This window comes from Rhinolophus sinicus, chromosome 1 (assembly GCF_057876585.1).
Source record: "Rhinolophus sinicus isolate RSI-liver-muscle chromosome 1, RSI-T2T, whole genome shotgun sequence".
Lineage (NCBI taxonomy): Eukaryota > Metazoa > Chordata > Mammalia > Chiroptera > Rhinolophidae > Rhinolophus > Rhinolophus sinicus.
This window is the reverse complement of record NC_142501.1, coordinates 62,863,693-62,887,151: the sequence shown is the minus strand read 5'-3', so window position 1 is coordinate 62,887,151 and position 23,459 is coordinate 62,863,693.

The following is a 23,459-nucleotide window of genomic DNA, read 5'->3' as shown; positions in this document are numbered from 1 at the left end:
CATATCCCAGCAACCAGCACAGGGAACGGGGTCCTAGAAAATACTGGGTGATTCAATGCATAAACTTATCCCCAGGTCCGTTAATGTCTTTAATGGGCCTAGGGTGGATAGTGGACGGAATGTTGAGCAAAAATATTCAGCAAGACAAAGAATAACAGCTAATGTTTATTGAGAGTATTTTGTACACCTATACATTCCAAGCACCTATACATCACATGTATTGTCTCAGCTTATTTTCATACAACCTTAAAAAGGAAAGACCATAATTTTCCCTTTTTTAATCCAAAGCCATTCAGCTCAGAAGTGACAGAGTTGGAATTCAACCCTAGGTCTTTTCTGACCCCACAGTCTTCTAGCTTAAGGGTTGGACTGACCTCACTTTTATGTCTGCTGGAATTATGTTCCTCTAGAATGTACTGACTTTCTCCTTTTCTGGTTTTTGCATTTTCAGATTATCTTCTCTGTGTAGAGAAGAGAGTTAACTAATACACCTTATGTCCAATAACTTTGCTTTGAGATTTCACTCACCTCCAAAAAGCTCTCTTTGATGGCACATTGCCACCTAAGGAAGTGGTTTCATAGAATGTCATCATTACTCAAAATTCTATAAACCTTGGAGAGAAACACAAATTAATTCCTAACCTGTAAAATGGGTTATTTTGTCAATGTTCATCAATTTTCATCACTGAGCTGATAAACATTTACACTGTGCTACAGATAATTGATAATATTTCTACCAACATAATATTCAGTCTTAGCACATACAGTAAGCAAAGAAGACAATTTTGAATATCAGTTATCAAAGTGGTTTGTAAAAACATTTGCAAATGTTTTTACAAAGTGGTTTGTAAAAACATTTGCATTACTTTTTGTGAGATGAAACTGACCGGTTACTGACTTAAGACTATCAACCATTCCATTAAAGACTATTTGATAGGTATAACCTTCAAAATAGTACTTTATTGAGCAAGTACTTTGTGTGAGATACCATAGCATATGCTTTACATATTTTGGGAGGAAGTTGTTCAAGTAGCTTGTCTGTGATCCATTCACTTCCTTTATGGGGGATGGGGTGGTGTTGAGGGACTCTTCTAGGGAAAAGAGAATGCAGTTAACTGGTTTAGTTCCCTTGTTAATGGACTCCAGGCAGATAGACTGACGATATTTGCTAGGAGGAAAAGTCCTTAACTATAATATGTTCTTAGTAGGATGCCTTTGGCTAAATGATCTTCTAAAGTAAATAAACCCAGAATCTATGGACTTATGAGACATGCATGACTCCTTGGACAACGTCACATAAGCAAAATAACTCTCTAGCATATAAGATGAAGACGTTTTATAACTTAAGTGCTCCTCACTGCATCAAATGAAGAACGCACAAAAGCTCACTTGGAGACCTCATCTGTTATTCTGAGCCAGAGAGCACAGGTTTGTCATGAGAAGAAATGACCAAGAGAACCACACAGTCTTTGTTTTACCTGTGCCTCTATTGCCTATATTCTTAAAATGATTAGGAAAACTTGACGCTAGATAATATTTCTGACTCACGTGAGTTGGATTGGACACTTTGATTCTGTATGATAGCACACACGTTATCTATTTAATCCCCTACCTCCAAGTTAGGTAATATAATCAAGCACCATATACTGATGTTTTCATCAACAACAAACCACATATGCAATGATGGTCCCATAGGATTGTAACGGAGCTGGAAAATTGCTATCGCCTAGTGACTTCGTAGCTGTCATGAAGTTGCTGAATACTTTACAGTTGCCTACAGAATTCAGTTGAGTAATGTGTTGTACAGGCTTATAGTCTAGGAGCAACAAGCTGTACCATGTAGTCTAGGTGTGTAGCAGGCTGTACCATCGAGGTTTGTATAAATGCACTCTTCTGATGTCTGCACAGCAACAAAAGAGCCCACTGATACATTTCACAGAATGTATCCCCATTGTTAAGTGATGTCTGACTGTACTTATTCCACTCTGTAAATGAGGAGACTGAAACTGAGAGAAGCTAAGAGACCTACTCAAAGTTGCACAGCTAATTTATGGGGGTGCACACTCACATCCATTAGTTTCCAAAGTTCTCATTCTTTTCTATTACACATTTTACTAGTTTAAATACATTCTTAGTTTGAGTTTCAAATGTTATTGCCTCTGGAAAGAAGCCAGATGATTCAAAAGTAGAGATGATGGGCCTGTAAGTAATTTTCATTGACAAATTATTTCTTTCTGCAATGTAAAAGTTGCTATGGCAGTGGTTAGAAATTGGGTTTTACAGATTGCATTTGGAAGTGTACGATGAAACAATATACAATCAAACCTCAAGTTGCTGTTTCAGAGGGCATGTTCAATAGTGTGAGAATATAAAAAAATTGATGGCCTTTGTGCAGAGGGAAGATCCCCTTCTCACCTGCACATGGAATGGCTTAACAACATTTACAGGTATGAATTTGAAAGCACCTGAAGCAGAGCTACAGTCTAGATGGGAAAGTCGTTCCAGAAAGAAATGGGCAGCAGGGGTTTTGGAGAGCAGTTCCAGAATTTGCCCAAATGTGCACAATATAATATGAAAACAAAAAACAAGTTATGTATATATAGGCAAGGAGAAGAATAGTTCAATATGTGACCTCTGAGCAATTACAGTTAAAAGGGCTGGAGAGGCTCTACAACTGAGATAAAATTGATGGTTTTAGTGCAAGGACATAGAAGATTAGCTGAAAATTACATGAAATGAGGAACACTATAAAAAGGAAATGCTCTAAAGAAAACTAGGTCCTAGTGTTAAAAAGAACAAGAACAGACAATTCTCAAAAGAAGAGTAACATGCAAATGGATAATAAAGCATGAAGAAAGCCAACTTTTCTAATTATAATTTTTACCAAATTATCAATTTTTATAAAAAATGAAAATAATAAGTTTTGCCCTTCAGAAGGTAAAATTCAGTGGGAATTTAGCTCCTAGTGGGATTTTAAGTAGGCCCCACCTTTCTTTATTAATAACGGCAACAACAAAATAATGAAATCCTGTGATACTAATTGTAGTTTTAGTATCACTTGACTTCAAATGTACAAACAGCTTCTATGAATTCAGTAATACTTTAAAAGATTGAAATACTGTCAATTGCAATTACATCTACATTAGTTTGAAAGACAGAGGTTTACATCGGCATGAGACACTGCTTGTTCATCCTGTAATCAAAGCTTGGAATATTATATGAATTCACAGAGTTTGTTGCAATAATTCCATGACTTCCTGAAGTGAATGGGAAACACTTGTGTAGATTTGTGACAAGTTAAACTGAAAAAAAATCCTCTTTCCCTCCTTCTATTAGAAGCACACTAGACTCAAGAGAATGTAGTCAAACTTGGTGCATCAGAAATGGCATAATTTCTGATATCAGCAGAATACCAGGAGAACAAACTTTGGTAGCTAATGTGGTAACTAATAATTTAGCTGCTCTGCAGCTCTTTTTCCAGCTAGTGAACCAATAATATTGCTTGCTTCTGAGGAAGGAGAAAGAAGAAGGTCAGATATAGCCTTGGACTAAGAATTAAACTCAAATACTTAATAGATTTTTTTTTTAACTCACAGAAGGCACACTCTTAAATGGAGAGGCTTTTGATTTATAAGAATAAATATAAAAGAAAAGTGAATATATTTTGAAATCCGGAGAGACCTGGAAAATCCGAACCGAAAATTGGAGGACTGAAACACAGAGTTCATAAAAATTAAATGACATAGAGAGGAATGAAGGATAAGTTTGAGTAGTTTCTGGTATAGAAAAGTTGAAAGAAAAAACATCACCATCTTGCTGGGCTACCCCGTCTTCCTAAAGAGAAAGAGAAAGGAAGTGCATTTATCTGCTTGGGCTGCCATAACAAAATACCACAGATTGGATGGCTTAAACAACAGACATTCATTTTCCCACAGTTCTGGAGGCTGGAAGAATAAGATCAATGTGCCAGCAGAGATGGTTTCTGGTGAGGCATCTCTTCCTGGTTTGCAGAGAGCCACTTTCTCAATATGTCATCATATGGCCTCTTCTCTGTGGGGGGAGGAGGGGGGGGAGAGAGAGAGAGAGAGAGAGAGAGAGAGAGAGAGAGAGAGAGAGAGAGAGAGAGAGAGAGATCTGGTATCTCTTCCTCTTGATATAAGGACACCAGTCCTATTAGACTAAGGCCCCACCCTTTTGACCCTATTTAACCTTAATTACCTCCTAAAAGATCCTACCTCCAAATACATTGGAATTAGGACTCCAAATACATTGCAGATGGATTTTAACATATGAATTTGAGGAGATACAGTACATACCAGAACAGGGAGAGACTAGAGAAAACAATTAGATGTAAGTTAGGTCCCTGAAAGGACTTTGGCTCTGCCTCTTCCAAGATAAGACCTGAAGTGGGATGTTGAGGGCATCAGATGAAGATTCAAGGATAAACAATCATGTGATCAGCTTCTTACTTGGAACTCTGAGAGGAAACAGGCTTATAGAGTACCTTTCCCTGCTCTCAATGTGGAAACACTAAAATAAAATTATAGAGCAGAGCAGTTCTAGAAAGAGAAGAGAAACCTTGAAACAGGTATTACTCGTTCCTCCCAGGTGACAACCAGCACGATACCCTATGGAAAGGATCTAGAAAAGTTCTAATATACCCCTGAGAAAGTCTGGAAGATAACTGGAAAGGGAGTGAGGAATCTAGATAAGGGCAAAAGCGTGAATGGCTGAGAACGCTGGGCAGGAGGGAGAACGTGGCTAAGCGAGGATGTACAACACTGGGAAAAGCTGAGGCAAAATCCTGGCCAGAAGGGAAATGGCTGGGTTCCTTTCAGCAGTGTTTTCTAGCTCTCAGTTTACAAGTTTTGCACATTTTTCATTACATTTATTTCTAAGTATGTTTTTGATGCTAATGTAAATGGAATTGTTTCTTTAGTTTCACTTTCTAGTTATATGTAATATATGGATATACAATCAATTTTTACGTACTCACATTGCATTTTGTAACCTTGTTAATTTCATACATTTATTCTAGGAGCATTTTTTATATGTGCAATCATGTCATCTGCAAATACAGTTTTATTTTATTTTTTTGTTTCTTCTTGTTATGTAGTTTACTTTTTTCTTTTTATGATTTTTTACTTCTAACCTTATTGTTTTAGTATGACACTGGTACTATATTGAGTAGGAGTAATGAGAACAGATTTTCTTGCTTTGTTCCTTTGCTTAAACTGCAAGAGTGCAGTCGATAACCATTAAGTATGATGATGGCAGTAGATTTTTAAAATAGATGGCTTTAATCAGATTGAGGAAGTTTTCTTCAATTCTCAGTTTATTAAGAGTTTTTATCATAAATGAGCAATGATTTCTGTCAAATGTTTTTCCTGCATCTACTGAGAAGATCATATGGGATTTTCTCCTTTATTCTATTAATATAGTGAATAGCATTTATTGATTTTTATATGTTATACCACCTTGAATTCCTGATATAAACGCCACTTGGTCATGATGCATTATTACTTTCTCATATTGCTGGATTTATTTTACTAATATTTTGTTAAGGATTTTTGAGTCTGTGTTAATGAAGAATATTGACCTTTGTTTCTTGTTATATCATTGTCTGGTTTTGGTATGAGGTTATGGTGAACTTAAAGAATCAATTGGGAAATGTTTGCTTCATTTCTGTTTTCTGAAAGATTTGTGTAGGATTAGTTTTTTTTTTTTTTCTTACTTAATGGTTTGGTAGAATTCACTAATGAAGGCATGTGGGTGATAAGTTTTCTCCAAGGAAAGAGTTTCAGTTATGAATTTAATTTCCTTAATTGACATAGACACATTCAAAGTTTTTAAACTTCTAATTGACTTAGTTTTTACCAGATGCTCCAACACTCTTTCCAGAGGAAATTCCTCTCAAATTCCTGCTTGCCTTTCGTCATTTTCCAGGGTTTTTAATTTCTTATTTTAAACAATTTTGCCTGGTTTTCATAACTGTGAGAGGATTTGCCTTTCTCATACCCTGATTACCCAGTGTGCCCAGCTAAGCTCTGATTACCTTGAATTACCTATGCTGAAACCTGTATCAGTAGATAGATACAGCAAAGAAAAAGGCTATCACCTTAAGACAAGTTGGAATGAGATATCATGATGAAATTCAGTGAAGACCAGCAAAGAGCAGGTAGACCAGCAAACAGCAGTCTTTCTACTGCTTTCATCAGGTTTCCCACAATACCCAGACATTATTCAGGGAGTAGAAAGGGGCAGGGCAAACCATTGAGAAAAAAAGAGCAGTCCTGAAAGGTATTCAGTCAGTATTTTAGCATGCTCTATGTCCTCAGCACAGGAACGTGAATTTGTTCAATCAGCACAGGCATAGTGTTTATTAATGGAATTGTAAGAGACACTGACTCGATTCTACCCTCAAAAAATTCTTTAATGGAATTGGAGAGTCTAAACTTCCAGAAATACTGAGAATGAAAAATAAACATGGTTTGTTCCCAATGGTTCTTCCAGGATAATATTTCTAGAGTAAAAGAATATGAAACATTAAGCTGCATTTTCAATGGTTGCTTGATATTAAATGTTTATTAAGTCATTCAACAAATATTTATTGAGAATTACTATGTCCCAGGGACTGTTTTGGGTACTGGTCTACAGCAGTGAACAAGAGACAAAAATATACTTGCTTTCATAGATCTTACACAGGAAAGACAGACATTAAAAAAGATAAATAAGGACAATATATTGTGAAGGGTACCAGAATATGCCACCCCAAATATGCTTATTCGGCATATGGGTTATTTTGAGCTAAAGGGCATTGAGAAGCAGCAGCTGCAAGAAAAGTTGTAAAAACAGGGCATACATTTTCCTTTTGTGAAGGAAATTTACATTTATAAAATGAATTTTCATTTGTAAAGATGCCTCCCTCTCCAGTACCAGGAAGAAGACTCTTAACAACTCTTATCAAAGGACAAGGCGCTGATTTAAATACGCATAATGAACCTTATTAAAAAATCCTTTTTTACCATACCTTTCCTGGTCACTTTCATACAACCTATCTCCCCCACTCAGAAGTCCAAGACCCTTTCCATTGTTTTCATGTAAAATGGTATATAAGCCCAAGTTCTAAACACCCCTTTGGGTTACTCATATTAATTAACTTCCGTTCATTTTTCTCTTGTTAATTTGCCTTTGGCCAGTCTACAGAGCCCCAGCTGTATGTTAGTTGGTGATATGTGCTATGGAGAAAAAAATAAAGACAAAAAAGTGAAAGGCAGTTTTGGAGGAGGGTTAGAATTTTTAAAAGGGTAGCCAAGGAAAGCCTCACTGAGAAAGTGTCTTTGTAAGGTCTGTGACTTTTATTCTGAATGAAATGGAAAGCCATTGGAGAGTTTGGGGAAGAGGAGTGACAAGAACTAATAACATATTAGGTCATCAGGAGAGAGTTATGATATGGAAGAGGGTATTGGAAGTATAAGGAGAAAGATGAAAGCATGAAATAGTCATCCAGCAGAGAGGGAGCGTGAATGAACCAGGATTCCTCAATAGGATCACTCTGGCCTCTGTATTAGGACAAATCTCCCAAGAGGCTATTGCGATAATCTACTTGAGAAATATGGTGGTTTGGACCAGATAGGTGACACTGGACGTTATGAGAAACAGCTGGATTCTGTATTTATTTTGAAGGTGGAGCCAATAGGACTTGCTTATAGATAAGATACAGAGTCTGAAAGAAAACCAAAGATAATACCAAGGTTTGGTGTTTTTCTTTTGTTGGTTTGTTTTTTTACCTAAACAACTGGAGGAATGAAGTTGCCACTTAGTGAAGTCAGGAAGATGTGCAAATTGCTGGTTGTGGGGATATTTATATTTATATAATTGCATTTATATATTTGTAAATTTATGTAATTGCAAAAATATGTAAATTCTTATATTTATATAATTGCAATACATCAGAAGCTCATTGTATACATGTGAAGACTGAGATATCAACTAGACATACAGATGAAGATGTTGGATGTATAAGTAGACAGTCAGGGATGAAAAATGAGATGGACATATAAATTTGGAATCATCAGCATACAGACATTTAAAGTTTTGAGGTTGGATGTAATCAGCAAGGGAGAGATTAAGCTAGAAAAGCTGATTAAGAAGTAGAAAGAGAGACAAACCTGAAGCAGAAATGCAAAGGCAAGTCCAACGTGGGCTGTAAATACAGCTGTGAGTGTTTCAAGGGCAAGAAGAAACTAACCAGAGCATCCAGGAGGCAGGGAAATCCCAGAGGAGACATTTTAATTCTTTCGTTCCTCTTCCTAAAGAACCCTGGCTGTTTCTGGGTTGGGGCACCTTTGACTTTTTTCAACAGAGGCGTATAAGACAGTAATCATGAGTTTCACTCCAGTCACAATGTGCAAAATCATTTGGTTTACTTGATTCAGATTATGCTTATCAATTCAATTAAGAGAAATGGTCACAGGAAGTAACAGTACCAGTATGCCGATGCTTCTACAACCCAGTCCTGAAATGTTTGAAAGCTATTACCCAGCCTAAATTTTGCTACCTTAATTCATGATTTAAATGTTCCAACAAACAGACCAGTTTGTAAATTATTTTTCCATTCACTTATTTTCACAAAATTGTGTGCTCTGTCTAAATTATACTTTTGTATATATTTGTGTTCTATGAATATTCTAGGAAATTATCCTTTCAACTTCCTCGCATGACATGCTGAGAACTTTTACAGACAGTCCATGATGGCAGAGTGAGGTGAGCGCTGGAACGTGGAGATAAAGGAGACAAGGTTGTTTTCTGAGAAACAAACGACCTAAATCAGCACATGATGGAAGGAGACAGAATGTCTCCTCGCCCTGGAACAGCTCCTTAACTAGGGACAGCTAAATTGGCTCAATCTGAAATATTTACATCTAAGTAAGAAAATATCAACAGCCTTGGGGGACAAGCAAAGAAAATGAAGCAGTGTCTGAATATAGGGAACTTGAGAATTCTAGAGCTGTACTTTGCTGTGAGGTTAGCATGTTTAAGTTAGTCAAATACTCCTTAGAATATCCACCTCCAGGGACAGCCAGTTAACTCAGTTGGTTATAGCACAATGCTTGTAACACCAGGGTTGCCGGTTCGATCCCCCACACGGCCAGTGTCAGCTGCGCCCTCCACAACTAGATTGAAGCAAATATTTGACTTGGAGCTGATGGGGCCTGGAAAAACACACTTAAAATAAATAATAATAATAAAAAAATCTACCTCCTTTTGCCTTATTCCTTGCTAAGACAGCCATTCTGATTAATATTTTGAGAAAAGGGGTGCTTCGAATAGCATAATTTACCATTTTAGTCATTGATAAAGGATTACCAGACTCACTATGAAAGAAATAATTGCATTCTGGTTTACATGGAAGTCTAGAGTGAGGTTTGGTTCGCATTGGTCCATTGTCCAGAGATTATCAAAAGATGCTGAAAAGTCGGGTTTTCGAGCGTGTAATACTGAGAACCAGATGCTAGACTCTGACAGCATCACCGGGTTCTCCCCATCCAGTGAGACCTTCCAGGCCGTCAGCAAGCCTCTCTTGGTGACTCACCTTCAATTTCTCCCTTGTGGCCTTTCTTCCACCTAAACCTTTATAACCACTAGGTTAGTTGATAAGCCACAGAGCATTCTGTGAGAGACATCGGCCACAATTATTAGTAAACACTTAATACATGTGTGTATTAAGTGAATTAATAATTACTTTCTTGTTGGAAAATAGAGATTAAGACACCAGGTCACACAGAAAGCTAATCATAAAGGCACGATTCAATGACTTCATATTTATGGCCTTTTCAATGGGTTTCTCTGTTCACCTCAGTAGAAGAGCATATCAAAGACTTTTCTGTAAACCCTACCAGAATGATAGCTCATGTTTAATGCATTCAGAGACCCCCAAATACACATTTAAACTTTGTTGATGATACCAGATCATTTCTCCTTCCAATCCTATGGTACTTAGATGATTAATAGAACACTTAAAAATGCACAAAGCAATTTTTTCCAAGAAATGAAGTTAGGTTATTCAATAATTATTCTTAGAAATTTTTTCATTTTAATGTTTTCTGCTGAATCTATGAGAGGAAAATATGTAACTTGTTTTCTGTTTCTTTTTATTTCCAAAATTCACTGATTGACTGAAAATTATTAATGCAGACATGACAAAAGAATAAAATTTACATCACTAAGCCCACAATTACTAACTATATCATCAATCTTTTAATTTTTTGAAAGCATAGAAATATAAAATGTCTTTCTAAATGTTTTGAAAATTGCCAAGTGGTATATTTAGGGAAAACATCAGAACACATTTACTGTCATGCCTTGTAATTTAAATATTTTTATACTTATTTTAGTAGCACTCATATTCAAAAAGTGATGAAACGTTTGCATTTCTAAAATGAAGGTAAAACAATGCAGAAATGAGTAACGTTATTTAACCGTACTGTAACCTTACTGTAGCAAGATACAGCCTTTATTTTCTTTAAGATAACAGTTTACTCAAGAAGTATATTTCAAAGTAAATGGTACCTGTCATATTGTTCAGAGGCACAACTATACTGATCTTTCTTTGGTTTACTATAGAAATTTAAATACTTGCTCATGAAATGGTCTAAAATTTTTCACGCTGCTTGAGGAGTTGCATAGGCAAATAAGCTTCAAATAGAGATTCTCTAAACCTAATGCCTATCCAAGGAATTATGAGAATATTATTGCATTCTGATTTTATTATTTTTCTTAATGAAGATTTCCAGGGTAAAATGAAAATACATTTTAAATTATGTTTCTCTTCATTTCCAGCCTCTTCCCTAGATTTTAGATGAGTTCTGGTGAAATTTTAGTAAATTATATTATGATATTTTGATCTCGTGTAATTATATTTATGGACCACAAGACTTAAAAAAATGTGTTTTCATTAGAATAGTATTTTCCAATTGTTGAGAAAATTTTAAATTGCATATCAAAATTTTAACACTGAAAAAGAGCTTTGAATCTACTTCAATCCCCTTATGTAAGAGATGAGGAAACAAAATTGCATAGAATTTTAGCAAATTACTCCATGTCACACTGATTCAAATTAGTAAATTAGTTTCATGATTGAACGCAGATTGTTTGACTCCAAGTATCATGATAATTTTTTCATAGCATATTTGTAAAAATATACTCTTTGAAATCCAAATATAGGATATTAGGAGATATTTAATTTTCCTTGCAAATTCTTAACTAAATGTTACTCCAAGGAGTTTTCTTACTATTTCACCATCAGAGGCCATTCAGTAAGCTGTATTTGATGAGTTATCACGCTGCCTACATTACAAGGCCTTGGGGAGAAACAGCTTCCAGGCTCTAGGCCTCACCACTTAAAACACCTCTTCTGGGTAAGAACTATTCTGTTACAGTGGAATTAACTCACTCAGCTTCAACACAGAATCACATAGATGAACACCAGAGTATTACACTGATTACTCTGTAGGCTCAGTCACTAGATGTATTCCAAGCCATGGTTAGAGCTTGGCCATGGAGCTGAACTGCATGTGTTCTAGCCCCAGTTCAGGAATCTTAGGCAAGATATAGAGCAACTGTGTGTCTCAGTTTCCTACTTTTTAAAATGGGGTTCATGAATAGTTACCTCATATGGATTTCATAAATGAATATAAGTAAATATATGTAAACGACTTGGGCTAATCTATGTGTTGGGTATAGTGTAAGATTTCAGCAAATATAAGCCTGCATTATCATTATTATTATTATTATCTAACTTTTATTGCAAAATTTCACAGGTAAGTCACCTACTCTCTGTAGAAAATCTGTCCCACCCTCAATCAGAAATACACAAATGAAATACATATATTTTGTTTCTTTACTAAAAGTAATTGTTCTAGATATAATTGTCTTCTACTAGCTTATATGAGTATAATGGGTCCCGCGCAAGTAGTTTACTATGAAGCTAAACTCTGCAAAATATACTGGCTTAACTGAGAGTGATGACCTTTTTTTTTCCCTTAACTTATCCCATGTAATCTCATTAGTTGTCCATACAAAATTAACTTGGTAATGTCCACTGGATGAAGTAAGAGTCAATTTCTTCTGTAAGCTAACACGTGTTCTGAACATGCAATCTAAATATAACATTAAAATGTTGAATTGTCACTAAACAGTTGGGTATTTGATCATAATTCTAGTTTTCTATTGAAATGGGAATAACAGGATGATCTGAACCTTAGAAAAAGAGGTAGAGTTTTGATGTAGACAATTTTGCATAAGATGATGAACAATTACAAATGAGAACACTAAATCTGATATTGTATTACAGATAGATTAATGGACCAAGTTACTCAAAATTAATAGAAACAGGAGGGGAAATATATTTGTGTATCCAAATGAGGGTAGGTTTTAAATTGGGAGAGACTCAAACAGTATCTGATCTCATGTACTTCATGTCCTGGAGATGACTTGAGAAGTTGCTGGAATTGATAGACTTGAGGCAAAAAATAAATCAAAAAATTTTTTACCTTTTATAATTTTAATTTTGCTGATTTCATTTATATATATATATATATATATATATATATATATATATATATATATATATATATATGTTCTGTATCAAGTTTAACAATTGGGAAAATATTTACCTTAAAATTCAGTTATATTAGCCTCATTAAGAAGTTTTGAATCACCACACAAGAAAAAGGAGATGATTGAATATGTATTCAAACTCTTCATAGTCAAAGTAGATCCACCATGCCACATACTATTCTGATGAAAAATGAATGAATATCTTCTTTGCTGTTTCAGGTCAATCAAAAATCCTACTGAAAACTGTCACAAGGAAATCAACTTTATCCACAAATTGGCTTTGCTTGAAAGTATTCTCTTTCTTTAAATTTCATAAGCCTCGCTAAATTTTGGACCATCAGATGCCCCCTATTTGAAATATTTTCAAATATAAGTAAAAAGCTCTACCTGCAAGGAGTACTAATTAAATCTCTGGATTCAATTTTGAGTAGTAGATAATAAAAATAATATCCATTTAGTTGTTGAGGTATGATTTACATACAATAAAATTCATCTTTATAGTGTATATAATTCTTTTTTTAATTTTAGTCAACCTCTTGCCCCTCTTCCATTGCCTTGATAACCACTGCTGATTTGTTTTCTGTCTCTATAGTTTTGCCTCACCCAGATAGTTACATAATGGAATCATAGAATATGTAGCCTTCTGAGTCTGACATCTTTCATTTAGGATAATACAATGGAGATTCATCCACGTTTGTATGTATTCATAGTCCATTCCTTTTTCTTGCTGATTAGTTTTCCATTGTATGTATGTAGTACAATTCATTATTTATTTGGCTTTGAATGAATTTTCATTTGATTACATTTTCTCCTAACATTTTTAAATTATATAACACTTGAATTAAAATAATGTAAGGACATAAAAATGTGACTTATGAAGAGGAAACCTTGCTCAGGGAGCTTTACACTGTTCCCGGGTATTTCTCTTTATCCTAAGGCTGAGCAATGTCTCTGCCCCAACTTAGCAAGCTAATTTCTTGCATGAACACTACTCTGGATTCTCTCCTCAATTGCTCTTTCTGAGTTATTCTCAAAGTTGAAAATATAAACTGGGGAAATAGTCAAATGACCACAACTCTGGCTTCATAGACCACATGGCAATTATACCTTATCACTAAAAATATTAAAAGGTTATTGAAATAGAATTGGTAAAAGCTGGTAGTCTTGTTGGTTTAAGGCATTTAAAGAAATTTCTGTTTAATCATTAGCTGACCGTTAGGCAAACTGGGCAGACGTTAGTCACCTTACATGACAAAAAAAATGCAGTCATTACAGAATTAGTCCAGAGAAGTCAGTAAACAAACGACAACAACAAACAACAACAATAAACACTGGAGAGGTTGCTTATTTCCAGAGTTGTCATATTGTATTATGTCTAGCTTTCCTATGAACCACATCAAGATATTGTTTGTTTATATTTTTCCCTAAGAAAAACAAAATAAAAAATGTCCAGTGTTTGACAAAAAATTTTGAGACCTCTACAAAAGAGAAAGTATGGCCCATTTGGGGGGGGGGGGGGAGTCAGTCAACAGGAACTGTCCCTGAAAAAGAACAAGCATTGGACCTACTAGAAAAAGACACAAAGTCAGCTATTATAAATACACTCTAAGGACTAAAGAAAACAATTTCTAAAAAATTAATAGAACATGTGATAAAAATCTCTTACCAAATAGGGAATATCAGTAGAGATAAAAATTATATACATACATACATACATACATATATACATATGTGTGTGTATATATATATATATGTGTGTGTATAAAACTATAATTTCTGGAGTTGAAAAGTACAATACCTGAAATGAAAAATTCACTAGAGAGACTCAATAGCAGATTTTGAGCAGTCAGAAGAGTCAACAAAGTCAATTGATATTTATTCAGTCTGAGGAACAGAAAAAAAACAAGATAAAGACAAAGGAACAGCCTCAGAGACCTGTGGGATACCATCAAGTGTATCAATGTAATGGGTATTCCAAAAGGAGATAGAGAGAATATTTGAAGAAATAATGACTACAAACTTCTCAAGTTGATGAAAACACTAGCCTGCACATTCAAGAATCTCAATGAAATCCAAGGAATATAAACTAAAAGAGATGCATACCTAGACACAAATCAAATTGTCAAAAGAAATGGACAAAGAAGACAAAGAAAGAATATTGAAGGCAACAAGAGAAAAGCGACTCATAACATGTAAGAGATACTGAAAATGATTAGGCTGAATTACATTTAGTTGAGTCTATTGTCAGTTATGATATGATAGCCTTCCTTAAGTTGTATTTGCCTGATAAATATTTTCCACTTCATTAATTTTAACTTGTCTGTGTTACAGTGTTTTACATGTTTCTTTTTTTTTTTTTTTTTAAAGTTTATTGGGGTGACAATTGTTAGTAAAATTACATAGATTTCAGGTGTACAATTCTGTATTACATCATCTATAAATCCCATTGTGTGTTCACCACCCAGAGTCAGTTCTTCCATCACCATATATTTGATCCCCCTTACCCTCATCTCCCACCCCCCTACCCCCTTACCCTCTGGTAACCACTAAACTATTGTCTGTGTCTATGAGTTTTTGTTTCTCATTTGTTTGTCTTGTTCTTTTGTTGTTTTTGTTTTATATAACACATATCAACGAAATCATATGGTTCTTTGCTTTTTCTGTCTGACTTATTTTGCTTAGCATTATAATCTCAAGATCCATCCATGTCGTCACAAATGGTCCTATTTCATCTTTTCTTACCGCCGAATAGTATTCCATTGTGTATGTATACCACAACTTCTTTATCCATTCGTCTATCAAAGGACATTTTGGTTGTTTCCATGTCTTAGCCACCGTAAATAAAGCTGCAATGAACCTAGGAGCACACATGTCTTTATGGATAAATGTATTCAGATTTTTTGGGTAGATACCCAGGAGAGGGATTGCTGGGTCATATGGTAAATCGATTCGTAATTTTTTGAGGAACCTCCACACTGCCTTCCATAACGGCTGCACCAGTCTGCATTCCCAACAACAGTGTATGAGGGTTCATTTTTCTCCACAGCCTCTCCAACACTTGTTACTATTTGTCTTGTTGATGATAGCCATTCTAACTGGGGGGAGGTGATATCTCATTGTGGTTTTTATTTGCATTTCTCTGATGATTAGTGATGTTGAGCATTTTTTCATATGTCTATTTGCCATTTGTATGCCCTCTTTGGAGAAATGTCTCTTCAGGTCCTCTGCCCATTTTTCAATTGGGTTGCTTGTTTTTTTGTTCTTGAGTTGCATGAGTTCCTTGTATATTTTGGATATTAGCCCCTTATCGGAGGCACTGTTTGCAAAAATCTTCTCCCTTCAGTTGGTTGCCTCTTTATTTTGTCGATGGTTTCTTTCGCTGTGCAGAAGCTTTTAAGTTTGATATAGTCCCATTCATTTATTTTAGGTTTTACTTCCATTACCTTTGGAGTCAAATTCATAAAATGCTCTTTGAACCCAAGGTCTATAAGTTTAGTACCTATGTTTTCTTCTATGCAGTTTATTGTTTCAGGTCTTATGCTTAATTCAAAATGGATCAAAGACTTAAACATGTTTCTTTTATAAGAAAAAATAAAATTATCTGAGAGTTTAAAAAAAAAAAGAAAATGAACAGGCTGAAATGAAAGAATACTAAATAGTAATTTGAATCCACACAAAATATAAAGAGTGCTGGTAAAAGTACCTACATAGAAAATAAATACATATGACAACAAAAATGTATTTTTATTTGTATGACTTTTCACATCATTTAAAAATCAACTACATAGCAATAATTACATAACTGTTTTTATAAGCTTATAATATATAAAATTTAATTTGTATGACTATAATATTACAAAGGAGGAGGGAAGGGAATGGAGCAAAATTTAGGTATACTATTAAACTTAAGTTAGTATTATCCAAACTAGATTATTTCAAATTAAGATATTAATTGTAATCTTCAGTGCAAGCACTGAGAAAATAACTAAAAAATATATACATAAATTAAAATAAACAATAAGGGAAATAAAATGAAACACTAGAAAATATCTGTTTAGCACAAAGAAACAGTAGTGGACAAATAAAGGCATAAAAAATATATGACATAAAATTAATGGCAGACATAAATTCTACTTTACCAGTAATTACATGTAATGGAATTAAATTAATTACATGTAATGTAATTTAATGTGATCATACTACATGATACCACTTATATGATGAATCTAAAGTAGTCAAACTCATAGAAGCAGAGAATGGAATGTCGTTTCCAGAGGCTGGAGGGAGGGGGAAATGGGGAGGGATTAGTTGAAGGATACAAACTTTCAGTAATACAAGATGAATAAATCCTAGAGATCTACTATACAGCATACTGTCTACAGTTAACAAATACTGTGTTGTATACTTAAAAACTTGCTAACAGGTTAGATCTTATATTGTATTCTTATCACACACACAAAATAATAATAAAAAATAAGAGGATGGAAGAATATTTTTAGAGGTGGTGGATAGGTTTATGGCATAGATTGTGGTGATGGTTTCGTGGTGTATACAGTACTTATCTCCAAACTCATCAAGTTGTATACATTAATTATATATAACTTTTTAATGTAAAAAATGTAATGAAAAAATTTTCTAATATTTAACGTGCACATTTTAGATGTTAATTGCTGCTACTCAAGGCAAGAATGCAGAAAGTGCTATAGAATTTTGGGAGAGATTTAACTTCAAAATGGCCATTGTTATCATTGTAGAAGCTTAGAATGATGTATTTGCAGAGTTTGTGGCAGAGAATTCTCCCTCACTTGATTGAAGATTTTGAAGGATTTGAACCTTCCAAGCAATTTTTTTTTTTACAAATCAAAGCAAGTTGTGTTGATCTAGCAAAGGTATTGTAAATGGTTTATTGCTAGTGTTTATAATAATATTGATTCAGAAAGTTTTTTTTACTAAAGCTGGTGGGAACCTGAATGATTCCCATCTTGTGTCAATCTGGGAATTGTTTAGCCTACAGCATCCCAGTGTTAGTTCTTTCCCTGAAAGGATTCTTACCCAAATCAATGGAATTCACTCCATGCATGTGCAGACTGATTTTTGGCCAAAGACTCAAGGGGTCCTCTATGCAGATTACTGGAATATCTTATCTTGGGTACTCTGACCCCAAATTTTAGCCACCTTGGCCTCCCCAAACTTTTATCTCTTTCTTCACATGTGTCTGCTGGGCTCTATTTGCATTTCCTGTCCCTGCAAAACAATCCAGAAATTACTTCCTAGCAGAAAGCCTGGGCAATAAGTGGTCAGACTTATGTCATTTGTTTCCCTTCTTTTCTGGATCACAGGTCTACTGCGCCTGTTGTCCAATATCCAAAAATAGTTATTTCCTATGTTTTGCCCAGTTTTCAAACTGTTTACCACAGAGGAGCAATCTTGAGTTATCGCTCCCTCAGGGCTAGAACACAAAATCTTTTAATCTTCTTTTACATTGTGGAATTGAAACACATTTAATATTTAAAAGTTATATATAAGCATTTTTCCAGCAATAGAAAAACAAGTGGGTCCTAGAGCAAATTAAGCCTGAAACATCCCTGGAGGCAAAAATGACAAATTTGAAACTGTCCTACTTCAGGCACATCATGAGAAGTCAGGGTTTTTTGGAAAAGACAATAATGCTGGGAAAACAGAATGCAGCAGGAAAGAGAAAGACCAAATATGAGATGGATTGATTCTATTTTTTTATAGGTATCAGTCTACAGGGGCTGAGTGGGGCTATCGGACAGGACATTGTAGACATCAGTCATTCATAGAATCACCAGGAATCTGGGTCAAATGAATGACAGGTAGTACACACACAGAGAAATACAAGAGAGCTTAGTATCTAGCTACAAAGTTAGTTATTTTAACATAGTTAAAATAGGAAGCTACCAGATGATTGCATTAATAGTACCCACCTATAACAACAACAAATTGAAATTGACAAAGTTGATTTGAGGACGCAATCAATGCTCCAAATTAGCATGAATTTTCCATAACCCAGAGTCTTGCAAGTTCAGAGACTTAATCTTATCTAGAGTTTATCTGAGTTGGAAGAGTTGCATACTGATCTAATTCACAGGTAAGCAAGAATGCTAAATCAATGCTCTGGATGAAAAATTTACTTTGGTTCTAATTCCATCTCCACCATTTGTTAGTATTACATTTGAAATGGTTTTCTGATGTCTTTGAGTTGCCATTTTCCTATCTGTGATATGAAGATAACAGTGGCTAATTTACAGAATTGTCGTGAGGATTGCATGAAATTATATAATAACAAGAGGCAGGGTATCATGGTGGTAAAGACTGGGAACTCTGAAGTGAGACCACAGAGTTTGAGTCAAATCCTGTCTCTACTATTTAGTAGCTGCGTGACCTTGGGCAAATCACTTAAACTTTCTGTTGCTCCATTTATTCAAACAGAAAACATGAATAATAATAGCCCCTACCTCACCAAGTTGTTTTGAGGATTAAACCAATCAATAGATGTAAAGTGCTTACAAGAATATTGTGATTGGCACATATAAATAAGAGTATGATGAGGTAAAGTTCCTAACCCAACGTCCAACACACAGGAGGTGCTGTTAAAAAACGGAAGTCTATCTATTTACTGTAGAAATCAAGAACCTAAACTTATAAGGAACCACTGCAATGATAGAAAAGATTGTAGAGGTGGGAAGAGGAAAAAATGTGGGTATTAGAAAATACGTTTTCTAAGTGATTACAAAAACTCTATAACACCTTACTTCCCTAAAATCCTCTGCTATAAAGATAAGATCATTATCATTCATTGGGTCATTGAATAACACGTAGTTAATGGGCTTTGAGATCAGTTAGACTAGGGTTGGGATCAGCTCACTTATGTAGTAACTCAAAAAGTGATAGCTATTACAATGAGAAATGAAGCTGTCAAGGATACCTGGTTTATCTAGCTGATTCTTCCTCTCCCATGAGTAAAAAAGCTACATAGAAATTAGGCTTAACCCTAGAAGGTTGCATGACACACTTAGGTTCAGAACATGGGGAACTGTTTGGAAGAATCAAAGTTCTCATGTCCCCCATTAGAATGTGAGGTCTATGCAGCCACAGATCATTATCTGTTTTTCTTACTGTTGCATTTGCAGAACCTGAACAATGGTTGACATATAGTAGGTGTTCAATAAATTATTTTGACTGAATGAATAAATGAATAAAAGAATATGGGCAGATTTTACTTTGGGGTCAGGGCAACTTCTTCCTTGGAAAATGCTTGGGTAGGCACTAGTAGTGTGTGCCTTTTTCACTACAATTTTTCTCACTTCCATTGCTGTTCTAGCTCTCTTCTGATAAGATATTCTTCCTTTAAATAGCTTAATATTTTCAGACTGATTACTATCTTACTTGGCCTGATATTTATGCAATATATTTAAGAAGAGTTTGCAAATGTGTACCATGATCAGTTATCGTTACATTACCTTCAGAGTACAAACTTAACTGTAAGTTTTTCAGCAGGAAAATAACCCTTAAACTCATTTATAAAATGTTCTATCTTCAACAGAATAAACTGATTCTTTTCCTGCTTGTATAGTATTTGTATATCTTTGGTTATGTCTTGAAAATGACATGTTTCTAAATGTAAATTCTTCCACCTTTGTTTCTAAAACTGCCATGTACAAAATGGGCTACACTTGATTGTGTCACTTTTAAATATATAACAAAAGAAGAGTTTTCATTTTAAGCATAGTAAAGTTTGTAACAAGATTATGCCACATAAAAACTGATATGGTAAGGGGGGTAGATGAGGGTAAGGGGGATCAAATATATGGTGATGGAAGGAGAACTGACTCTGGGTGATGAACACACAATAGGATTTATAGATGATGTAATACAGAATTGTACACCTGAAATCTATGTAATTTTACTAATAATTGTCACCCCAATAAATTAAAAAAAAAACAAAAAAACAAACTGATATGAACAAAGATCCCAATTCAGATTTTCAGAGATAAAAATAAATATGTAGCTAGATCATTTGTTATTAATCTTAAACTTTAAATGTAGTGAGGTTATCTCTATCGGCCAATATCTCTTTAGAACAAATTAATGTCAGTAACAATGTGTTGCAGGGGAACTCATTCAACCTCAATCATAGAGGCTAATAAATAGATAAGACGTGGCTGCTAGCAAGGCAATCAAATAGCAATGTAGTTATTGATGGGGATGGCCAAAGTGTATATAACTGATTCGTATTTATAAATCTATATTTAACACTGCTTATGGAAGCATAAATCAAATAAAAAATAATATTATTTACATGAAAACTGTGTGCCAATAGTTTTTAAGCATCAAGGTTGGAAAGTTCTTAATAAGGAAATTTCAGATTCCTAATTCTAGCAAAACTAACTTGGAAATGATTTTGTGATTTTGAAGGGAACACAAAATTGAAAATGCTATTTTGTGCTAACCATAAATCTCCCTGGTCTCTGCTCTCCAGACTTCTCCACACACATACACACAATAGACTGCTGCTGAATACTTCACAGTATAATGGAAACAGGGATCATTTGGCAAATGTTGAAGATTTGCTAAGTGTTAAATATTTGCTCAATACTGAGCCTAGTGACTCCACTCAGACTGGAATTTAACAGATATTTATTAGGATCCTACAGGAGAGGCGATGTGTTAATGTCTGTGGCATAGAAAAGTGACTCAAAATTCAGATATTGCCCTCAAGTGCTTGTACGCTAGTAAAGGTGGATGACATACATGCTCATTAAAACAACAGCAAACTTTTAACATTGGGTCATAAGTACAAGGTACCTGACAACAAATTGTGTGAGTTCTAAGTATAGAGATTATTTGGAATGAGGTATGGTAGAATCAGAAAAGTGTTCATAAAGGGGTGACAAGGAGTGAAATTTGAAGTGAACTTAGAAAACTATCAGGAAGCGACAGCAATCTTCTGTGGTAGCTAACCCCAGCATTTTCTCCCAGTCTGAACACAGTAATTAGCAGCGTCAGTAGCTCATTTCTGCATCCCTTTCCCTTTCTGTGCTGTCCCATTGGCTGTTTAAGCCCCAAACATAACAGTATGTATTACTGCTATTTTTTTAAATGATTTTTCACTCATCAAAATTTTTTTGAGATTCATCCGAATAGGTATATGTATCATGAACTCATTTTTAAATTGTTGAATAGTATTTTCTTGCATGAATACACCACTATTTGCTTATCTATTCACTTGAACATTTGGGCAGTTTCCAATTTTGACCTATTATAAATAAAACTGCTATAAACATTCATGTACATGGGCATTTGCTTTCATCACTTGGAGAAATATCTAGAAGCGGAGCCGCTGGATCATGTGGTAGGTACATGCTTAATTTGTTAAGAAGCTGCCAAACTGCTTTCCACAGTGGTTGTACTATTTTACATTCCTACCAGTTATGCATCCGGGTTCCAGTTTCTCCACATCCTCACCAAAACTTGGTATGGTGAGTCTTTTAAATTCATGGTGGGTAAGGTGGTTTCATTATGGGTATAATGTGCATTCTCCAACTGGATAATGATGTTGTGTACCTTTTCATGTGCTTGTTCGCTATCCACACATCTTTGGTGAAGTGTTTGTTCAAATATTTTGCTCATTTTATTATCATATTATTAATCATATCATTTTTGATTTTTGAGAATTCATTATATATTCAGAATATAAGTCCTTAGTCAAATATATGCTTTGCAAATATTTTATCTTAGTTCGTGGCATATCTTTTCACTTCTCTCAGTAATGTTTTGTGGTTTTCAATGTGCTTCTCCATCTCTTATCAGATCTATCCCTAAATGTTTAATATTTTTTTCTTCAATTGCACTAGTCACATTTCAAGTGCACAGCAGTCATACATGGCTAGTGGCTGCCATACTGGAGAGCACAGACAGGACATTTCCATCATTGCAGAAAGTTCTATCAGACAGTACTGCACTGGGGTGTACATTTGTATTTAATGCAATCGTCTGCGTATGTATTTTACACATACACACACACACCACTGAAAAAATATTTATGACTATTTTGTAGCATTATTTAACATGGCTTTGTAAAAAATATATGAAATCAGATGTTTTTCAAAAAGAAAAATAGCAAAACAAACTGGGAACATAGTCTAGTGTCAGTTTTTCTGTTTGGGTCATTCAGTTATTTTTAAAATGCATGCACCTCCTTTCTTAAGCAGGAAATCAAATTGACTTAAAAGTTTCAAGGGATTATTTGATAATCAAACTAAAAAGGGTGACCCCTGCTTATGTTTTTAAAACAGCAAAACCAGTTATCAGAGTGCAACATAAGCTATGCATAATAAGAAAAAGCGATTAATTTAGTAATTTTTTTTTTTAGATATTTAGAACACCCATTTAATTTTAAACTCAATGCTTCAAAGAATAATTATATGTGAACATTGCATATCTTTCTGATAACAAAAGACATATGTATACATTTGGAATTTCTTACTAATTCATTCTTTTCCTCATACAACCTTGATATTTACCTACATACAACTTCCATATATACCTCCTTTCTATTATGAGCAAGATTTGCTCTTGGATTGTTCATCTTCAGAAACCCCTTCTCAGGAAACATCACCTCGTACTTTCCCCAGGCCTGCCTATTTACATTTATTGCTCTTAGTTGAATTTTAACAGGTTGGAGCTAATAAGCAACAAAATCACTCACCCAGAATTTCCATAAAACAAAGAGCTACTCTTTTTGTGAAATTATTCGGCATTAATCATTTTAAAGAGATAAATTTAATAAGCTACAATAATTGACTATCTTTGTA